General features: G+C 38.6%; 1 protein-coding gene and 1 long non-coding RNA gene across 3 annotated transcripts in view; both read right to left on the bottom strand.

The window, feature by feature from the left end:
• The window catches only part of TMEFF1 (transmembrane protein with EGF like and two follistatin like domains 1), a 132,023-nt gene that overhangs the window by 101,424 nt on the left and 7,297 nt on the right, over positions 1–23,302 (bottom strand). The gene's annotated exons all lie outside the window — the stretch shown is intronic.
• On the bottom strand, positions 15,482–16,001 carry LOC148126302 (uncharacterized). The gene is made up of 2 exons (XR_015742594.1): positions 15,747–16,001; positions 15,482–15,684 (listed from the first exon to the last, which is right to left on the bottom strand). It is a non-coding gene; the product is annotated as an uncharacterized LOC148126302 (long non-coding RNA).

Below are 23,302 nucleotides of genomic sequence, written 5' to 3' on the forward strand. Positions count from 1 at the left end.
GAGGCGTTTTTGTCCTACCTGGGCTCTGGAGGCTTTTCTCGAGCCTCCGGGAGTGCAAAAATGGCCTCCCCAGGCTCCAGAAGCCCTGTGGAGGCCGGAAACAGGCCCATTTCTGGCCTTCCAGAACTTCCGGGAGGCCTGTTTTTTGCCCTCCCTGGGCTCTGGAAGCTTCCCTCCCCTCCCAGGAGTCTCCACATGGCCTTCTTCCGGCCTTCTGAAGGCCTGTTTTCCACCCTCCCCCAAGCCTCCATGTGGGCCCTGCACATATCTGGTACCCAAAATGGGCCACATGGAGACTCCTGGGAGGGGAGGGGTGGGCGGGGCCAGCTGGGGGTGGGATTTGCCGGTTTGCCGAACTGACCATAAAATTAGCTACCAGTTAGCTACAGATTCGCTCAAACTGGGGCAAACTGGTAGCAGCCCACCCCTGTATTGGATATCAGAATAGGGAAAGTGTTACCCTCCCTTCCCAAGCTCAGACACAACAATTTCTTTCTCTATTTCCTCGGTTTTCTGCTTCCTCTTAAAAAAAAAAAAATAACATTTTCCTACCCAGGAGAAGGACAGGCTGTGACATCTCCCTTTGCTCTGCAGGACTGAAGTTATGCCTCTCCCAGTACTGATTCTGTTTGAGGGGGAAAGATGACGCATTCCTCGTATGCCTGTTATATGAAGCCAAGGGATATTCTTGCGAATCCAGGCAGGCAGTAATGTATATAATTTATAATCAATGCAAAAGGTATTAATTAAACTAGAATAATTTGTCAGGATGACTCAGAATTTTAATTTGGAATGTATTTATTTTGATCAATAAATTCGTGATTAAAAACCATAATAATAAACTGCTTCCTAAAAGCCTTTCTTTTCCCTCGTTTCATGACATACCAAACATTGCAATGAGATCTAGTCATGTTTCAAGTAACCCATAGAAACCGACAGAACTTCCATTATTGGATTTAATATAAATATGACTAAGTCTAGATTGACTTAAATATGTAGGGAGTGTTCAGGGAAGGATAGTATTTCTGGTGGAGGAGTCTATCTTCTCACATATCCAGACAAAGATAAGGTTTTACAAGACCCAGACCAGATTATTTGAATAACTCCCACTAGTGACAAACTTGTTATTCTGGGCAACTTCAACATTAGGATAGGGACAGACAGTGACAACTGGGACAGAGTTCTTGGCAGGCATGGGAAGGGAAAACTAAATTGCAACATCCTGATGCCTCTGAACACAACCTATGCAACACTAACACAATGCAAGCAAGTACAAATCTATCTGGATGCATCTCAGGTCCAAACACTGGCACATGCTTGACTCTGTCATAGTATGTCAGTGAGATCTTAAAGATCCAATACTTCCGAGATGCATTTAATGGAAAACTCTCCAGCAATTTATCATTTGTAGGAACCTGTCCTGAAAAGCTTAAAGATGTCATCACACACAGTGCAACAACTGTACTTGAACTGAAAACCCAGCCACATCACGATTGGTTTGATGAAAACTACAAAGACATTTCAGCAGACCTCCAGGCCAAGAACTAGACCTACAAAGACTGGCAGAATGATCCATCTTCTGTCTCAAAGAAAGACAAGTTTAAGCAGCTGCAGTCCAAAGCATTGGTCACCAACCAGTGGGCCGGGGACCACTGGTGGTCTGCAAGAAAATTTTGGTGGTCCTCAGAGAAATGTCCCCCCCAAAGCACTCCCCCAAAGAAATTAATCCAGACTGCACAGGAGCACAAGGCTGTGCCATCCACATGGCCCGCCCACCCCATGGCCTCTACCCTTCGGCCAAGTGCAAACCCTAAGTAGAGCCATGCGAGCTGGAACTGGAAGGTAAGACCAATGAAGGGGGAGGGAAATCCACCTTGAGATGGCTTGCTGACATTGGTGGGAAAGTCGGTCCCAAATTCCAGAGCTGCAGTAGTCACAAGACTAGCCCTTTGGTCATCCCGGAGCAGCTCCTCCTGTCCATGGCAGGCCAGTGCATCCGGATGGAGGAGGAGCTGCTCTGGGATGTCCAAAGGGCCAGTCCTCTGACTACTGCAGCTCTGGAATATGGACCCGACCAATGTTTCCCACCAAGCCACCATTAGTCAAAATTCATATTAGTGGTCCGCGGGATTTAAAATTATGAGTTTGGTAGTCCCTGAGGTCCAAAAGGTTGGCGAACCCTGGTCCAAAGTATGAACAGAAGTTCAAGAAATGCAGGACAAATGGTCACGGAAGAAGGTTGAGCAGGTGGAAGGTTATGCATGCCATCAGAGAGTTTTTCAGTTTATGGGACTTCTAAATCAAAATGGCCCTCCTTGCTAGCCTTTAAGAGGTCAAGCCTGATCAAAGACCAGAAAAGACTGAAAAACCACTGCCTGAATTTTTTTTCAATTTACTCGGCAGGCAATTTCTTCCTCCAATGGTGTTTACGTCCAAGAACTCCTCAGAAAGCAAAGGCTGGCACACAAAGAGGCCACTTAGGAGCAATCTAGTTCAAGACCACAGTCTCCCAAGGCTGAACCAATTCCTCAGCCAAGCTGCCCATTAGATCCTTAAGAAAACCCTAAGCTGCCCAACAGCGTCCATCTTTCTCATGAGGTGATTAGTCACCTTAGGTGAGCTAATCAAAGAGGCCTCTATGTCAGGGGTGGGTGACACACACACACACACACACACACGTATAGACACTGCTCAAAAAAATAAAGGGAACACAAAAATAAGACATCCTAGATCTGAATGAATGAAATATTCTTATTAAATACTTTGTTCATTATATAGTTGAATGTGCTGACAAAAAAATCACACAAAAATTACCAATTGAAATCAAATTTAGCAACTCATGGAGGTCTGGATTTGGAGTTACACTCAAAATTAAAGTGGAAAAAAACACTACAGGCTGATCCAACTTTGAAGTAATGTCCTTAAAACAAGTCAAAATGAGGCTCAGTAGTGTGTGTGGCCTCCACGTGCCTATATGACCTCCCTACAATGCCTGGGCATGCTCCTGATGAGGTGGCAGATGGTCTCCAGAGGGATCTCCTCCCACACCTGGAATAAAGCATCCCCCAACTCCTGGACAGTCTGTGGTGCAACGTGGCGTTGGTGGATGGAGTGAGACATGATGTCCCAGAGGTGCTCAATTGGATTCAGATCTGGGGAACGGGCGGGCCAGTCCATAGCATCAATGCCTTCGTCTTGCAGGAACTGCTGACACACTCCAGCCACATGAGGTCTAGCATTGTCTTGCATTAGGGGGAACCCAGGGCCAACCGCATCAGCATATGGTCTCACAAGGGGTCTGAGGATCTCATCTCAGTACCTAATGGCAGTCAGGCTACCTCTGGCGAGCACATGGAGGGCTGTGTGGCCCCCTAAAGAAATGCCACCCCACTGACCCACTGCCAAACCAGTCATGCTGGAGGATGTTGCAGGCAGCAGAACGTTCTCCATGGCGTCTCCAGACCCTGTCACGTCTGTCACATGTGCTCAGTGTGAACCTGCATTCATCTGTGAAGAGCACAGGGTGCCAGTGGCGAATTTGCCAATCTTGGTGTTCTCTGACAAATGCCAAACGTCCTGCACGGTGTTGGGCCATAAGCACAACCCCCACCTGTGGACGTCGGGCCCTCATACCACCCTCATGGAATCTGTTTCTGAACGTTTGAGCACCCACATGCACATTTGTGGCCTGCTGGAGGTCATTTTGCAGGGCTCTGGCAGTGCTCCTCCTGTCCCTCCTTGCACAAAGGCAGACGTAGCAGTCCTGATGCTGGATTGTTGCCCTCCTCCACATCTCCTGATGTACCGGCCTGTCTCCTGGTAGCGCCTCCATGCTCTGGACACTACGCTGACAGACACAGCAAACCTTCTTGCCACAGCTCGCATTGATGTGCCATCCTGGATGAGCTGCACTACCTGAGCCACTTGTGTGGGTTGTAGACTCCGTCTTATGCTAGCACTAGAGTGAACGCACCGCCAGTATTCAAAAGTGACCAAACCATCAGCCAGAAAGCATAGGAACTGAGAAGTGGTCTGTGGTCACCACCTGCGGAACCACTCCTTTATTGGGGGTGTCTTGCTAACTGCCTATGCTTTCCACCTGTTGTCTACTCCATTTGCACAACAGCATGTGAAATTTATTTGAACATATGAAAACCAATTCATTTTTATACCTTGTTCCTCTAGTTTTTGTATGGATTTAAGTTCACCCTTTTCATTCAATATTTCACCATATCTAACTGTTTGTTCCTTTTTGTATATCATTAAGAAAATATTGGAATATGCTGAAATGAGTAGACTGACATTTGAAATTAGAGAACAAGATGATAAACAATTTTATAAAATTTGGGATCTATTCTATCAATGGTTAGACAATAAAATATAGTAATGAAATATGTAGGCTTTTAGAAAATAATAAATATATAAAGATGTATTCTTTTCTAATTATATCTACAAAATGATTTTAGGATAGATCAGGGATGATGATACGAATTGTTATAAAACAAATTAAGTAAAATATGATCATTTTGGAAAACATGAATGAATAAAAGTATAGTCAAATGATTAATAATGATATTAATGTATTTAATATATTGATTGAAAATACAAGATTATATACAATGTAATTATAATTGAAGACTATGAAATGGAAGCACAAAACAATTTGTAAACCAAACCGGCACACTGTATGTACACATATGGAAGATGATTTGATGTTTTTATGTTTTGTTTATGTTTGTTTTAAAAACCAATAAAAATATTTTAAAAAGCCAGCATGTGAAATTGTCAGTGTTGCTACCTAAGTGGACAGTTTGATTTCACAGAAGTGTGATTGACTTGGAGTTACATTGTGTTGTTTAAGTGTTCCCTTTATTTTTTTGAGCAATGCATATTCTTGTATACTCATTTATGAGCTCTACACATAAAACCACTAGGCATAATGAGTGAATTTTACTGCATTTGGTGAAAGCAAAGGATAATTAATTTTCCACCCAACCAATTTCTCATAACACTTTATTATGTCAAACTGAATATTCATCAATAAAAATACTGCTTTTATTTTTCCTGCATAAAGCTCAGCTATTCAAATAATTTTCACCTAACAACTCTAGTTGTTCTAGCTCAGGCCTGCACAATTGAAGGTAAGGGGACACATTGGTGAATGAAAAATCCTTGTGGGCTGCAAAGGAATACTTGGCCAGCCAATCTGCTGTCTGGCAACTAGCAGAGCCACATATGGCCCAAGAGCCATAAGTTAGAATAAACAGAATACTGATCAACTGTAGTGTGTGTACCCCAAATCCAATAATTTTGACTCTAGCAGGCATCACACTTTACAGATTTGTAGCCGGCCAACTCCCCAAAATCTAACAATGTTATACCTTCCTCCTGTTTGACTTCATGGAGTTTTGAAATTTCAATCTAGGTTACGGTCCCAGTATTTCTGGTGATTTCCCATTGAAGTACTAAGTCGATCCAGTCCTGCTTACTTTTTCAAGATCTACCAAGGCAGGTAGATTTCATCACCTAAACGAGCAATTAATACACATGACCCTCTTTTATATTTTCATAGGCTTGGTTTAGTTGTCAAAGTTGAAATTAATCCATGCTTGTCCCATGATGGCCACAGCCACCAAATGTTATTCTGCATATGGGAATGACGGTGGATGCAAGTTGCTGCCATTTCATGTCTCAGATTGTTTTTTCAAAGCATCTATAAGCCACAAAACACAGATTATATGCATGAACTGATTATTAGTTGTCTTCAATTAGTCATTTCGGCTTCTCTTTTTACGCATTTTCCTCCAGTAAATGTTGACTTCCTGTCTTTCCGGAAATACTGACAGAAATCTAGAACGAAGAGGTATATATAATGTTACCGCACAGCAACATCTCTAGCACTTAATGAGACACAATGAACTCTTCCTTTTGCACATGAAAGACTTTTCGTTTGGCACTGCATCTGTAAAGCCTCTTGTTTACGCTTTTACAAAATGAGCTTGGAGTTGCTTGGTTATGGACAACCGGGACTCTCCAAAGATTATGGAGACTGGTGAGAAGCAGTCTGTTCAGCCCTACAAAAGCCAGGCTGAGAAAAGTGATAGAGTTGGTAGGAGTACTAAATTCCTGCTAATAGTAAGATGTAATCCTTTTGGACCTAAAAGATGCTTGAGATGAGTTTTTTTTTTTAATCTCTGAACTGCATTACTCTGAATATTTTCCAGCTCATCCTCAATATTCAGACATTTTAGCTAGGGACAAATACAGGTAGTCTTCAACTTATGATGACAATTTAGCCCAACATTTGTTGTTGAACAAAACATTTGTTAAGTGAATTTTGCCTTTTACAAGCCTTCTTGCATAGTTGTTAAGTAACTGCAGTTGTTAAGTTAATAATAGGTCATTAATAAGTAAGTCTGGCTTCCCCATTGATTTTGCTTGTCAGAAGGTCACAAAAGATGATCACGTGTCCCCAGGACATTGCAAACGTCACAAATACGAGTCAGCATTAAATTTTGATCATGGGACCATGGGGATTTTGCAACCGTTCTAAGTGTGGAAAATGGTCATGTTACTTTTTTCAGTGCCATTATGACTTCGAATGGTCACTAAATGAACTGTTGTAAATCAAGGATTACCTGTTCTATAATCATATCAATAACTGGGAACAGTTATAGGGGAACATGTGGTTTCTTTACTATAACACTTCTCCAATATTCTGTACCTGAACAATATACTGGAGTGCAGCTTCATCTGAGTTGAGGGGATTATCTATATTTATTTCCACTTATTTTAGCTCTAAGACCCAGAGCCTGCTTTGGCTACCTTGATTGAATAATCTATGCTAAAATCAGATTAAAGGAAATGTGTTCCTATTAATTCAGTGGTAACATTGTTAACTATTTATTACCATATTATACACTGAAATAACCAGGCTAGAATGGGATTTGAAGCAGCAGTGGGTTTCAAAACTTTTTACAATCGGTTCGGTGTGAGTGCACACTTTGCTTCATGCATGTGCGTTTGCAACTCACCTTCTGCTGCAAGCCCTGTGTGTAAAACAGCTGATGTGTGGCAATCGGCTGTGCCGTGCAAAGCAGCTGAGTTTGAAAAGCAGGAAATAAAGGTCAGTATAGAGGCGGAGACAGGTGGGAGGGCCCAGCAACTGATCGTCGGAGCTACTGGTTCAGCCGAACCAGGCCAAACCGGTAGAATACCACTGATTTGAAGGCAATGATTTATTATGGCTCTAGATGAAAGATTTCAGAAAATTGTGGTTAGAAAATCCTGTTTAGTGCTGTGGCATCCACAAGGAGTCAACAATATGTGTGACAGTGATCAAAGTATTGCCTCTCTTTATCATGTGTTGCGTTCACTGTATGCAAGTGAAAACCAGGGGCACTTTGATTACCCTGGTTGCACCTGCCATTTCAATTCTGTTGATTCCCATATTACTGAACCACACGGTTTGCCCCCCCCATGCAATTAACATATATTTGAAACTTTAGGAAAGGCTGTCCGTAACTGTGCATTTTGAGGTCTTCAACCAATTTTTTATCTCCATTTCATTAACCTACCCAAAATTAATATCTGATCCCAGCAGAGGCTGAATGAAGACACAATTTGAAGCTTTATCTGGACACCAAGACAAAGTTCTTCGGGTCATCTGAAAACAGATCAAGAAAAAGGTCCTTTCCTTGAGTGAAGCTCAAGTTTGTAATTTGGGTGTCCTCCTGGATTCAGCCTTGAACATTTATGTCCTTTTTTCAATAGTGGCCAGGAAAGCACAACTATACCTGTTCCTGTTAATGTCATAATGGTAAATGACTTAATTGCATTCTGTTCATGCTACTGCAATGTAGTCAGTCCAGGATTCCATTACAAAGAATTCAGAAATTTTAGCTAGTGCCAAAGCTGTAGCCACATTACTAAATGGGGATAGTTGTAGGAAATATGTTACTTCTTTATTATAATAATGGCTTATCGAGATCTCTTTTTTTTGCATGATGCAAAATACTAGTCATTATTTCACCAATGTACATGATCAATGTGCTAGATTCTATACATCATACATGTCTATATAAACTACTATTTGAAACTAAGCTGAAAAAATGAAATGAATTCTTCTCAGTTTCAGCATCATTAGAGGTATTGTGGGAATGTGAGAGAGGCCTTTCTCAGTGGATGACTCTGGACTTAGGAATTCTCTAACAAGAGACGTGATACTAGTGCTGCCCTAAAATACTTCTGCCTTCAGATAGGTATTTGATCTGTACCCCATTGAATTCTGTGGACAGTTTTTCTCTACATACTGATGGATTCTATATGCTTTTAAGAGGGCTTTTATTACACTTGTTTATGTTGACCAATTAGTACCCTTTATATGTCAAGGCTTATTTCAATTTGTATTTTTCTTATGCCTACATGGTGCACAGCCAAAAGCATTTTAAAGGAATCGCCCAACTTTTCCCAACCTCCCATTGTCTCCATCTACGTTGCCACTGAAACTTCCACAACAGCTGCGCATGGCCCCTCCAAGTTGTGGAAGGTTGCTTTGTCCACATGTGGGATTGATTTATTCTCTGACAATAAAAGCCCTTAGAGAACAATTTGTCCAACAGACCATCTATACTTTGTAGCTTCTCTCATGGGACTTCTCTGGTATGCCTAAAAATACATAAAAGCCCCAAATCAACTCAGCAACAAAGAGCCTCTACCAAACAAAAGCAAAGAACCCAGCAAGACCGATTCTCAGCGGTTCCTTTGACAGTTCATTTGCCAATGTTATTCTACTCTTCAAGGACTATAGGCTGGGGCATCCACTGATGGAAGATCTATCCCAGGAGGTTGGTCAGGGTTGATGCCTTGTCTATCCATTTCTATAAACTTGTATATACTTTAATATTTCTCCCTAAAATGCTAATTCAAAATCTACTTAGTTTGTATTTATTTTTTGCTAGTGTTTTCAATTTTGGCATGGATTGTGTTATATTTGAACCTGTTATGAATTTGAGTTTATATTATGCTGATGCCTACCTATTAATTCCAAAGACTATGTTGATAAATGGCATTAACATGTTGTAGAATGCTAGAATGGCCACTGTCAAGGTTCTGACTAATGCCTTAATCAAATCATGAGCCTCAGGCCAAGCTTCAAAAAAAATCCAGTTATTTATTAGGAGCTTCATGTCGGCACAGACCAAATGAAGCCAATTCTGACCTGACTTTATTCACTCTTTGGCTCTGACCCTGTTTCCCCCTCCCCCCAAGATGTGTCATCAGTCACATTCCCCAACAAAGCAATTCTGCAGGTTGCAGAAGTCATTCCCTCTGGGCACTGTGGATCTCCGTAGAGGTGACCTTGACATTACTGGCTGAAATGTGCTTAGTTTTGACTGAAATGCAAGTCCCTCGATGCAGCTGCAAGGTTCAATTCTCCATCCCTCTTGTCTATGGCAACTCGAAGGCAGGTCAGGAATGCTTCGTGAGTTGACAGCCACATTCAAACTCTCCCAAGAAAATATTTCATTTTTCCAAAATATTCTGTTGCTTGAGAAAATGTCTTCTATAGGACTTCACAATCACAAAATATCAAAAGCTCTTATTCTGTACACTTATATTCTATTCAAAACTATGATTTTTTTTCTCTTGCATTTCAGTTAGTAAGACTGTATAATTTATGCTCTTTTGAATAAAGCATTCTCTTCCTACGTTGCTTGTTTTTTGTCAGTTTTTTGACAGAAGCTGAACATTTTCAAAATCCTGGCCTGTTAACCTAACCCTAACCCTATTTTCAAACAACACTTTATACATCTGATTTAAAAGCAACCTGCAATCAAGCTATGCCACAAAAAAAGTTAAACTACAATAATATTTTTCTTTGTTGAAAGAAAAATGAAAGATGGCTATTTAGTTGGAATCTGTAACAATATATTTCCATATGTACTACCCTACTAAAATACACTACTGAAGTTTCAGAAAGCAAAGAAGTGAAGTGGGATAGGAAAAAAATAGTAGTAGAGACCCATCAGAATCAAAGAAATATAATTATCACTCTATTTTAAATATGAGTAAGGCTGCATATTACCCAATGTATGCAATCTGAATTCCCATGAATATTGATTTCTTCCATTATACGAATGATGCCATTCATTTATATGGCTAAAAATAATCTATTAATAATGGTATACACCTAAACACCCTAATTTTACCCCCCCAAAATCACCTTGCTTGGAAGTGCTGGTATTTGTGGATGCTACATTAATAATTTTTAGATTTTTAGGACTTGAAATATTAAATTTCCACCAGTTTTAGACAGTGAATCTAACTGTATATTACAAATACATAATAACATTTATTCCATTTGATGCATATCCCCATGTTTTGGGAGAGGCTTGTGCTTGTGATGCTCTGATGAGGTTGAGAATTCTTAGCAATAGTGTATTCTACTAGAAGGGTTATTCATGTTAGACAGGTCTTAGTGGAAGAGACAGACTAAATGAATACATCAACTCATTTAATACAGTGAGCAAACAGAAAAAGAATTCTATACCAGATTGGTTCAGTCATCACACGGGTCAACTAAAATCATGTCAGATGTTACAGTTCCTGGGAAATTGTTGACAAGTAGGCAATGGGACTCAAGAGCTATGGCTGGGATTGTAAGATTAATGGAAAAACAACAAGTACAGACATAACAAAAGCATAATATGTTTGAAAATCATGCCATTATGGCCTCTTATTATAAATTGGAACCAACAAAATGGGAACACTTAAAGTGAATGATTGAACATTAGAAAAAAAATTATCCAAACTCAAATATCACTGAACAATGATTAGGAAACCAAAGGAGATTCATTACCAGAAATAAAATATTCAGGAATGCAGAACTGGAAAAGATTCAGAAAATGGAAGATCCCCAAACAATAGTAGAATAGTAGAAGAAATTCAGATAACACAATTGTTATTATAATATCAAATAAACAAAAATCTAATATGAACTTCAGAAATGATAACTTAGAAGTAGTAATAACAACATAGCCAGTACAGGCCAGTCCTGAAACAACATATGAATAGTCCCTCTCTACAAAAAGAGGAATGAAAAGGAAAAAATATGACATATGCAGAATGATTCATAGAAAGACAAAAACTGCCAGCGCTGAAAATAGTGCCCCAAAAAGATCTGGCATCTATAATGAAGGATGGATATAAGGTCCTTGCAAGGATTAAAATAGCATTTATCAAAAAGACCAATCAATTTGCTTACAATAAAAGTCAGTTAGGTCTAGACTCTAGTGGTTAAAGCATTACACTTTAAGTGGAGACTGTGAGTTTAAGTCGCATCTTAGCCATGAATGCCAGCTGGGTGATCTTGGGCCAGTCACTCTGTCTCTCAGCCCAACACACCTCACAAGGTTCTTGCTGTGGGCAAAACAGCAGGAGGAAGGTATGTTGGTTCACTGCCTTGAGTTATTTGTAAAAATAATAAAGGGATACTATTATATTTGTTTGTTTGTATACTTATTTTACATTAAAATAAAATGCAACAAGGGTGGTTACAAGGGCAAGGTGGTAAAAAGTATTGAAATTAATAAACCAAAACAAAACCATATTCAATCCCAAAGTGACAGATCAGACTGGAGGCTAAGACAAAGACATTAAGATCAGATGCAATTTAAGGAACATGAAAGAGCAAAAAGAATGAAGAAACGACAACCATAATTTAAAAAATCACTTACCAGAAAAATGGGGAAAGCTTCAGAAATCATTAAGCAACAATCTCAGCAATAGTAGGAAAATTGAATGCTATGAGCACAAATCATCCAATTTAAGCAAAATCAACCATTTTAATCAGACCATATACAGGTCTATATATACAGCCCTAGAATTTCTGAAAATAGGAAACCAAACAAAAAAGAAACAATCCAGTATTGGAAAGCTCTATGGGAAAGTCAAAGAGACTATAATAAAAATGCTGACTGATAAAAGAATTTGAAGGTAAATTTAATAAAAATCTAATGGAAAAATAGTAACAGCAAAATGGTTAAAAATGGAGTGAAAATAATTAAAAACTCTCTCCTGGAAATAATCAATTGCACGGCTTTTGGCTCAGATATCTGAGTAGCTTATATTCAATTTCAGCTCAATAGATTAATGAAGTATTTCATTAAGGAAACATCAACAAGTGGTTAATATCTGGGACTTCCGGTTTGCAGGGCTTCAGCGGCAAGCAGGAATCCGCGGTCGTGCGTGGTTTCTGCCTGGGCTCGCCGCTGGAGCGCCCCGAGCCAGCTGGCTTCGGGACTAAGGCACCCCGTAGAGGTGGTGAAGATGGGGGAGATCGCCAGCAGGGTTGAGGAGAGCCGCATCTCTCCTCCTCAGCTAGCCAAACTCCCTTTCCCGAAGGCAGTAAGAGCGGCGGTCAGAAATGGCCGCCTCAAAGAAGCACTCAACCGGAAAAGAAAGGGCAGGAGGAAGTTAAGAAGTGAAAGTTTTTGGATAAAAAGCAACAACTAAGGTACCCTGGAATTTAAATTTTATAAAAAATAACATCACTCCCAAAGAAGAGTCGGAAGCAGCGAAAGAAAGTGAAAAGGGAAAGTTTTTTTTCTTCACTCTCCTTCCTCACGTAGACAACGAAGAGAGCTGAATAAGAAATCAGAAAAATCCACTTTGGCACCAATAGGTAATTAAACTGAAAATATAATTAAATGCCAAAGGAACAATAAAGATTTCTGAACATTAAAAAATCATTTTTTTGCTATAAGTGGGAAGGGAGAGGAAAAGAATAAGGGCAGAATTTGGAAGGAGTCTGCCTGGAATTCAAAAGAATCCAAAGTAAAATTCTAATAAGACTTCTAAAAGATACATTTTAACTGGAACTTTGTAACAAAATAGTAACCCCAGGAAGAGAAAGTGAAGAAAGAAGAAAGAAAAAAAAAGAAACAGCCTGTGTGTATTTGGATTGCTTGGTGACTTTGGGATTTCTGGAAATTATATTTGAATGACTAAAAACAATTGGGTGGTTGTTTAAAAAAATTCTACAATGGCATCACTTCTGGATGAACTGAAAATATAAAGAGGCACAAGAAGGGAAGGGCTCCTTTGACTCCGTTTTTCAATTCTTAGAAATGGCGATCTGTGTCTACAAGAAACAGCAAGAAAAGACTGTTCAACAAGAAGATTGGGATAAAGAAGAAGCCATCTTTAATGAACAAGTAACTCTATCTGGGGAAGAAAGGGGAAAGGGGGAAAAGAGAATGGAGAATTTAAGACTTAAAAAAACAGCCAAAAAAGGGAAAAATAATGTGAAAAGTGGATATAATGTTGGAAAGCAACAGAAAAGGGGAATACAGAAGAGGGAAATGGAGGTGGAGAGACAGGGGGGTAAAAAGGGGAGAGAAAGGAAGAAAGGGAAGAAGGAAAGGAATAGAAGTTACAAAGGTTTGGAGCAAGATGTAAAAAAACAGGACTTATTCAGAGATAATGGGTGAAAATTTAACTGAAAAAGGTATTCTGTAAAGGTACATAAGATTGTATTGTTATATTTGTAATAGAAATAATGTTAGAAAATTGGAAATAATATATGATTAAAAAGTGGGATAAAATAGTCAGTGTAATTCAGTGAAACTTTTGTGAACAAAATAAATGAAATGAAATAAATGAGAGAATTGAATTAGGAAGGAATGGAACATTTTAACTACTCAATGTTTTATAAAATATAAGTGAAGTGGGGGGGAAGTAACTATGGAAAGTTTATAAGTGTTCCCATAGAAGTATGATACTTATTTGAAAAGTAATGTGTAAAATGTTTAAGATTTAAATGAATATTAGTATTAATGATAGAATTGGATTGGTATGGATTGTTGTTTTAATTATATTATATATTTATAATTGTTTCTTTTTTAAAAAAATACAGTGTGTAGTTTTAGAATGTACCAAGCAGAATCCGAACGGAAGTTATGTATTATATTAAGTGTTATAACTTTAGGGGAAAGATACAAAGGCGACATACTCCAATCAGGGATTACAGGAGAAATTTTGTTTAATGAGAAAAGATAATAGACAGTTGAAACAGGACAGACAAAGAATATAAGTACGATGATTTGAATTGAGATGAAATAAATAAAATAAAATTAAGAAAGTTAAAAGAGGGGAGAAGCTATATAGAAAATGTAGAATGGTAATAAGATATGGAATGGAATATAAAAATGAGCATGAACTTGAATTTGTGTCTGTACGAAGAGATGTAACCCAGGATCATGCTGCTTTCAAAAAAGATGTTTTATGTTTTGTTTGTTTATGTTTGTTTTTAAAAATCAATAAAATTTTAAAAAACAAACAAAAAACAACTGGTTAATATCTGGCAAAGCTTACCTGATTCAAAAAGATCCAGCATAAGATTGTCAGATATTCACCGGTGTTGAACACCCCAATCCTGATCTGCCTTTCGTGGTTCAAGCCGATGCTTCCTTGGGAACACTTATAAACTTTCCATAGTTAATTCTTTTTTCCCCCATATTTCTCACTTATATTTTTATAAATCATTACTAATAATTAAAAATGTTCCCTTTTAATTCTCTCAATCATTTTAATTCATTTATTAACAAACATCCCACTGCATTACAATAAATATTTTATCCATCATCATATTTTCTAAAGTTATTTCTATTTGTAATATAACAAAGCTATCTTATGTACCTTTGCAGAATCCCTTTTACAATTAAATTTTCACCCATTATCTCTAAACAAACTGATGGTTACAATCCTTATATCTTTTCCCTGTTTCTCCATTTCTTGTTTCTGTCTTTTACAACTTCTTTTCCTTGCCTTCTTCCCCCTCTTCTTCTCCCTCCCCTTTTTATCCCCTCGTCTCTCTACTTCTAACTCTCTCATCTGTAATCCCCTCTTCTGTTGCTTTCTAATATTATACTTATCTTTCAAATTGTTCTTCTTTTTGGTTGTTTTTTCTAATCTTAAATCTTTCACTCTCTTTCCCCCCTTTTCTTTTTTCCCCCCACTTAAAATTATTTGATCATTAAAGATGGCTTCTTCTTTGTCCCAATCTTCTTGTTCTGCGTTTCTTGATGCTTCTCAGTTCCAGATCTCCATTTCTAAGAATTGAAACACGAAGCCGAAAGAACTTCTCCCTTCTTGTGCGTCTTCTTTCCATTTTTTAAGTTCCGTTTTCAGTTCTTCTAAGAGCGATACCATTTTAAAAACTTTTAAACAACCACCCAGTTAATTTTAGTCATCTAAGATGCAAAAACCAAAAATCAACAAGTAATCCAAATAATCCAAGGCTGTTTCTACTTGCTTCTTTTTTCCACTTTCTCTTCCTGGGGTTCTATTATTTTGTTACCAAGTTTCCATTAAAATGTATCTTTGAGGAATCTTGTTAAAATTTCACTGTAAGTTTCTTTTAATTACAGTTCCATTCCTTAATTCCAGGCAGTCTCCTCCATTTTTCCAGATCCTGCCCTTCTGTTCTTTTTTTTTTCTCCTTTCCAGCTTTTAAAAACTTTTAAATGTCCAGAAATCTTTATTTATCCCTTTGACTTTTATTTTCAGCTTAGATGCCTATTAATGTCAAAGTGGATTTTTTTTTTCAGTTTCTTGCTTAAGTCTCTTAGCTGTCAGTATAAGGAAGGGAAGAAAAAAAACCTAATCCTTTCCCTTCTCTCTCTCCTTCGCAGCTTCAAAATCTTCTTTGGGAACAATGTTGTTAAATTTAAATTCCAGGGTACCTTATTTGTTGCTTTTGCTGTTTGACCTGGTCAACCAAAACTTTCTCTTCTTATCTTCCTCCTGCACATGCTTTTCTGGTTGAGTTCTTCTTTGTGGTGGCCATTTCTGACCACCGCTACAACTGCCTTCAGGAAAGGGAGTAATGGCCAGCTGGGGAGGAGAGATGCAGCTCTCCTCAATCCTGCAGGCAGTCTCCCCTCTCTTCACCACCTCTACGGGGTGGCTTAGCCTCGAAACCAGCCGGCTCAGGGCGCTCCAGCGGCGAGCACAAATCGAAGCCTCGGAGAGAGGTTTCGGTCTGTCGCCGAAGAAGCTCAAACCGGAAGTCCGGGTATTCACCAGTATTGAACACCCCGATCCTGATCTGCCTTTCGTGGTTCAAGCCAATGCTAGTGATGTAGTAGTAGGAGCGGTGCTATTGCAGCACAATAAGGGGGTACTGCAGCCGTATGCCTATACATCTAAAAAATTCAGTCCTACTGAATGAAATTGGGCTATATGGGAGAAGGAGGCATTTGCGGTCTGTTGGGCTTTGGCAACCTGGAGGAATATGTTAGAAGGGAGTCCAAGTCCCTTTTGAATTGTGGACTGACCACAGAAATCTTGAGCACTACAGTCGCCACAAAAATTGTCCCCTAAACAGGTACGTTGGGCATTATATTTCTGTCATTTTAATTTTATATTGCGATTTGTTCCTGCGGGAAAAAACTTTATGGCAGATGCACTTTCCCGCTTGCCGCAATATAATAATAGGTGAATGAGGTGGTACAACCTCTCATTCTGGCACAAGGTTCCATATACTCTTTATGGTCCCAATTGGCAACGGATTTGTGTGAAGCAATACAGCATGATCGATGGTTGAAAGAGAATCCCATGTTGTGTGAAATTTGAGATGGCATGGCATGGAAGGGCACAAAATTGTATATACCAAAAACACTACAACTCAGGGTCTTGAAACAGTATCATGACACTAAACCGGCTGGTCACTATGGGTTTTTAAAAACATTACATCTAGTGAAACATTAATTTTGGTGGCCCACTATGAGGACAGATATAGAGGACTATATTAAAGGATGTCATGTTTGTGAGACAACAAAAACCAGACCAGGAAAACCGTTAGGATTACTACAACCAATATCAGGTCCTCATCGTCCATGGCAGGATATCGGTATGGATTTTATTGTAACTTACCTAATAGCCGGGGCTATACTGTTATTTGAACCGTAATAGACCTTTTCTCCAAGCAGGCACATTTTATACCCTGTACTGGTCTTCCGTCAGCACGTAAATTAGCCGGTCTATTCATTAAACATGTTTATTGGTTACATGGTGTGCCACAACAGATTATATCTGATAGGGGGGTACAGTTCACTGCCCGATTTTGGAGAGAATTCTTACAGATTATAGGGTCATTGCAAGGACTGAGTATGGCATACCATCCCAGGACTAATGGGGCTGCATAAAGAGCCAGTGTGGTGATAGAATGCTACTTACGTTGTTATGTGTCATACCAGCAGACAGACTGGGCTACGTTAATACCTTTTGCTGAAGTAGCATATAATAACGCAGTACATAGCAGCACAGAACACACCCCTTTTAAGGTTGTATATGGAATGGATTTCGTAGCTGTATCTGAATTATCTGAGATGATGGACAACCCTACCACTGCTACCACCTGGTATACGAAGATCACAGAAACTTGAAGAAATGTATATGAAGCTATACATAAGGCATTTAAAGCTTATAATACACATGCTGATAAGAAACGGAGTGATCACCCACCATTTCAAATGGGAGATTTAGTATATTTGTCCACCAATTATCTGAAGTTGGGTGTCCCATGTAAAAAAGTTGGGCCCCAAATATATAGGACCCTTTACCATAAGTCAGGTGATTAATCCTGTTACAGTACAGTTGAACTTACCGCCACAGTTCAAAAAGGTCCACGTAGTATTCCATATTAGTCTCATTAAATCTGGAAGATGTAATCCCCATGATCGGTTACCTGGTCCAGTGAAGGCAGATCGTTATGAGATAGAGTCTACTATTGATGCACGGATATATAGAGGAGGTCTACAATATTTAGTAAAATGGAAGGGATATCCTTTAGGCGAGGCATCATGGGTTGGCCACATCGATATTAGTGCACCACGTCTTCAACTGAGGTTCCATAAACAATACCCTGGGAAACCCATGGGGGGGGGGGATGTGAACCACTATGGTGATAATTATTCCTTTTTTATTGCTTTACAGGCGGATCTCCGGTAGAGGGGGCCACCTGTCAGGCTCCGAGTTCACCCGGAGCCCGTCAGCTCTGGATATGCCTTGCAGCAAGTCAGCTGGCCATGTCACCTTATCTCTGCTGCTGCTGGATCTGTATTTCTGCTATGTGCTGGTTGATGATTTTGGAATGACTCAGCAGAGCTGAGGATGGATTCTGCAACAACTGTGGGGTTGCTGGAACTGGCTTTTTATTGATGTGGTGCATATTGTTAAAGTGGGTTGGGGCACATATAGGTGGTAATTAGGACTTAGGTTAAAACATGGTAAAGATGGCACCAGGTGGGGATCAGTTAATGAGGGTCGGAATAAGGTAGGGATGTAGACATGTTATAGAGTTAATAGCATTTAGGGATAATGGGCTAGGCATGGCCAGAATTAGAATTGCTTATAGGCCTGGGTGTGGTGGGGTGTGTCTCATGATAATTATGATAAAAGGAAAGGGACCAAACTCAAACCCAACTCTTGCCTGATTAGAGTATTTGTTGTTTGATGCTATATTGAATAAACCATCATTGTCCTAAAGAGGAGTTGGAGTTTGGATTCATTTAAAGACAAATCTTCAATACTCAAGGACTGGCTGAGAAAGAGGAAACCAGGAAACTACTTGATAACATTCTTGCCTAAAATGTTTAAATTACTCATTGACATAATAGTGAACAACATCCAAAATTATTTAGAAGAAAGTAACATCTTTCCAGTAAACAGAAAAGAGATAATCAGAATAGTGGAGGAACAAAAGATAGATAAAATGGCTTTGGAGAATTGCAAAACATGAAAAAAAAATTTTACATATGGTCTGGATTGATTATAAAAAGACAACTGATACTAATCAAACTAATAATATTAATAATGTAGATTACTATTTACAAAATAAATTTTGTTTGAATTGAAAATGAATTATGTAAGGACAACAATTATTGAAGTGCTATTGAGATTAGTGAACATGGTTAGAACACATGGAAATAACAAAATTCAAACTTCTCCTCAGCCTTGGAAAATTTTCTCATATATCTCCCTTTCTTCCTACCTCTTAATCTAATTCCCTCCTCTCAGCTGCATGATTTACATTAATCTAAACTAAAATAAAAGTTGAATAACCTATTTTCAGGTGGTTGAACAAAGAAAATTAACATGAAATACAAGAAAAGAATAGAATTATCAAGCCAAAACTAAGAATTTAAATCCTGCTGATTTTAACAATAGTGTTAACGTTTATTTAAATCTCTTTTAGAATCAACTCCTCTATCTACCAGCTCTCTGTTAGTTAAATATCATTAAGTCAGATTTAATTCTTTGAGACATTATAAGATGTGCTTGCCATCCTGAACTTCTTTAATAGTAACTTGTAGTTCTTCCACATCACTGTAATGTCTTTCACACCATCCATCCAGATTATCTATTGTCTTTTTCTTCTACTTCCTTTACCTTGCCAAGCTAGTTATTTTTTCTAGCCCCCTGCTTATTAATATAAATTGTCTAAATTATGTTTCTCTCAGTGATCAGCATCTCAAAGCCACAGTCAGATATTTTTCAGTCTAGGAATGATTCATTGATTCTTCTTTCAATTCATGGTACTCTTAGTAAACACCTTCAAAAACAGAAATGAAAAGCATCTACATTTCTTATCCTGTCAAGTCATAGCTGTAGATAATCATTATTTTAACTGTTTTCATTGAAAGATAGCAATCCTCCATGGTATCGTTTGTCATTGCTTCCACCCTCTTCATTTCTCAAACACCATCCATCTTATCTAATCTTGTGCTCAAAAAAAAACTTGATGTACCACCTTCACTCTTTCACAATTAACTGTAACTTCAAAAAGTGTGCAGTTGAAGTTGTCACTGCACCCTTAGTATTTATCATTACTGTAACCCATATTTTCATTTTATTGTTTTATTTTCATTATCATCACAACTTCTAAGTCTTCTTTACTTTCAGATAACAAATGAGTGTTGCCTATGTATCTCATATAATTAGTGTTTACTTCAGTTGTCATCCCTTCCAATCTTCCCAGTCTTAAAATATATTAGTTTTTTAAGTTAAATGAATGCAAGAAAGATACACATCACCATCCTAAAACATCGCACCACCACCCATCTGATCACTCTGCATTTGGGTGTTGTGGTTCACCGGCAGCCTGTGCAGACAGCAGCAGAATCGTACAGTAGGGAAGAACAGGGACCAGTCCAGGTGTCTGGGGAGGACTCAGACGAGGGTCCTGCATCCAATACAGAGATGGAGCCAGGACCATCTGGGAGTTATGTGCTGACTCCGGAGCCTCCAGTATCTAGCAGCAGCGAGGCGGAGGAACAAGGGGAGCCTGTTCCCAGTGTGTGTGTGCGCAGAGCTTCCAGAAGGCAAGAGCAGCTAAGATAAACGGGGCGACTCAGGAGTAAGGCTTGGAGGTGACTGCCCCTCCCATAAAGGTATAAAGGAAGTGCAAAGGTAGGAAAACCTTTGCAGGAAGCAATGTCATTTGCTCTGATCGGTTTGGACTCTGAAAGCTCTGTGGTTAATTTGTTCTCTGTTTGGTTTTGGAAAGACTAATTGGGACTTTAGTTGTTGGCAGCACTTCAAGTAAGATAAGGTGCGTTCTTATCAGACGTCTCTTGAAGAAGTTTGGCAGACATCCCTTGTATTAATTATAGCCGTGAATGACGATAATTCACAGCCATTAAACTAAAATAAAGGGTCTTGGATTTTATGTGCGTTTGTTGATATCTCAGGAAGCCTTGGTCAGAACACTGGGATACCTGACAACCAGTTTGCTCTTATGACCAGTTGCCAAGTACCTTGTGATCATGCAGCCAGCATTTGCAATCTTCTCTGCCAGCTTCCCCAGAAAGTAAATGAGAAGACCAGCAAGGAAGGTTGCAAGCTGCTGCCACTTGCTGAGAGGATATTCTCTCTGGGGGCTGCCTGCTGAATGGAGCTCAGCCCCTCCAATGAGCTGCAGAAACTGGGCTTGGATCCCCAAAATTCCACTTCTTCAGCCCAACAGAGGCATTTTCTTCTGCTCACAGAAGAGTGCTGGAAAGCGAGTAAACGCCATTGTTCTGAAGGCTCGAAAGATTGGCATTCTCTCAATTTTTCCAGCCCTCTTTCCAGCAAATGCCCCTGTTCTAAAGGCTAGAAAGGCTTGTACCCTTAGGAATGACTGTGTTCTCTAGCTTTCTAACCATCAGAAAAGTTAAAGGGACACATCATATAGTTCACACTAGGCAGAGAATGAGAAATCCCTTTGAAGAGTAATCAGATGTTCTAGTACACCCATTAGGCTACACCCATTATGTTCCGAGTATTGGTAAAATCTACCCATCAAAATGGTTGCTGTAATCAACAAAATAAAAGCAAACCTTTTTTTTTTTATTCCCTTGCTATTTCCCATTCCGTTGAGTCAGCTACCTGATGTCTGGTCCTTCTAACTTTCCTGAATACTGACTAGTCACCTTATATTATTACTTTCAAATATGGCTCTGTTCAATTTCTTAGCAATCTTAAGTAGAATTTAGCTTAACGAATGCATTAGTGCCATTGAGCATTTATTTACACCTCCCATTTTAATATACTTATGTGTAAAGCAGTCTTTTTTATCTCTAGACTACAGAGTCTTGTTTTATTATTGGTTGAAAATGAATTGTTGAACAGCTTCTCCTGCAGTTTTAAATAATCCAAGGAGTATTCGATATCTGTTTAGAAATAGCAGAAGATAATGATGGGCTAGAACAACTGACTAGGTTCCCAAATATAGGCTATGAAATTGTATTCCCACTAAATGTAGTTAAAATATGTAATTATTCTCTTTGTATGCAACCAATATTTAAAATATTGTCAAGTTTTCAAGATACTATTTGCACAGAGAACCTATTATTTATTTATTAAAGTATACCATAAATCTATACAGTATTTAATAAGGCTTTGCTACATAAGAATGTTCACTTTATGTATTATATTGTAGGCAAGAACTGTCTAAAGTCATTTGGACTCAATTGAGTAAGCACATGGTCTTTCAAAGCCATACCTCCATTAACAAACTCTAGTAAACCCTAGTTTACTATTACAAATTTGGGTTTGGATATGAATATGGATGTTTGGGATATGAATTTAGATATTTCAGTAAGTATAATTGTAAATGTCTTGACTGAAAAAGGTCAAGCATATAATAATGTTTCTAACTGTAACTACTGAACAATCCATTATGGGATTTCCATTCAATCCAAGTCGCAATTGCAAATGTTTTTACTCTCCAGAATCAGGCAGAAGTTCTATACATTCCCAGAGCGACATCAATGCTCTGTCTACCACTTTAGACTGCACAATGCAACACACTTTCAATACATATTGAATATCTCTATTGACTATAACTGAGGAGTTTCAGGAAAAACAAGTATCTAAAGAAAGATAAGAGGTAGTGCTGACTATACACAGAATTACCAGTGTCAGTGAAATATATTTTATTTGAAATGTCTTTGATATTATTTCAAATCAGCGTTCTAATTTAGAGATTTTTCCATGGGTTTTTTAAAATTTCTTTTTAGAATAAACGGCAGTTAGTTCATGATTCTCTTTTCAAGGGCCTGGAAATTCCACAGGCTGTTAAGCAATAAGAAAATGTCAATGAATGGGACAATTGACAACAGAAGTAGCCAAAAAAGCATGACCCAATTTTTCCTACTTGGATCATGCTTTTTTGGCTACTTCTGTTGTCAATTGTCCCATTCATTGACATTCCCCTTTAGTTATCACTCCTTACTTGGATTCCTCAAGCAAGTATTTGCTGTATCTCCAAGCAAAGTACTGGATAGAGGCATTGATGAAAAAAGCAATCATCAGGGAACAAGTAACACCCTCATTTATCCCTCTAGGAATGGTTCCTCTCCAAAAGTTCTCCTTCTCTTGTACCTACAGTAAGAACTACATGACAGACACCATGTTTCTACAACATCTGCCTGGACCTGAATATCTCATTCATCTCTTTAAATCCAAAGTGAAAATATAAACCTTGGAAGAGTTTGCAATTTCATCTGAACTTCTATAAATACTAAAACCATGAAAAGGAGGCAGCCAAGAAGCATGTTCTAAAGTGGTAACTTGTGGCTACTTGTCCATTGAAATAATTGATGATATCTTTCAATTATTGGCATCATCTGTCAGAAAAGTTCATGATTCCCTTATTTCTCATCTTCAGTAACACTTAATTATTCTGTGACCTACTTCATTAGTTCTATTTCCCATATGTCATTATTAATGCATTGTTATAGAATGGCGTTTT

The sequence above is a fragment of the Pseudonaja textilis genome, chromosome 3 (genome assembly GCF_049901715.1).
Source record: "Pseudonaja textilis isolate UNSWEBS1 chromosome 3, rPseTex1.2, whole genome shotgun sequence".
NCBI lineage: Eukaryota > Metazoa > Chordata > Lepidosauria > Squamata > Elapidae > Pseudonaja > Pseudonaja textilis.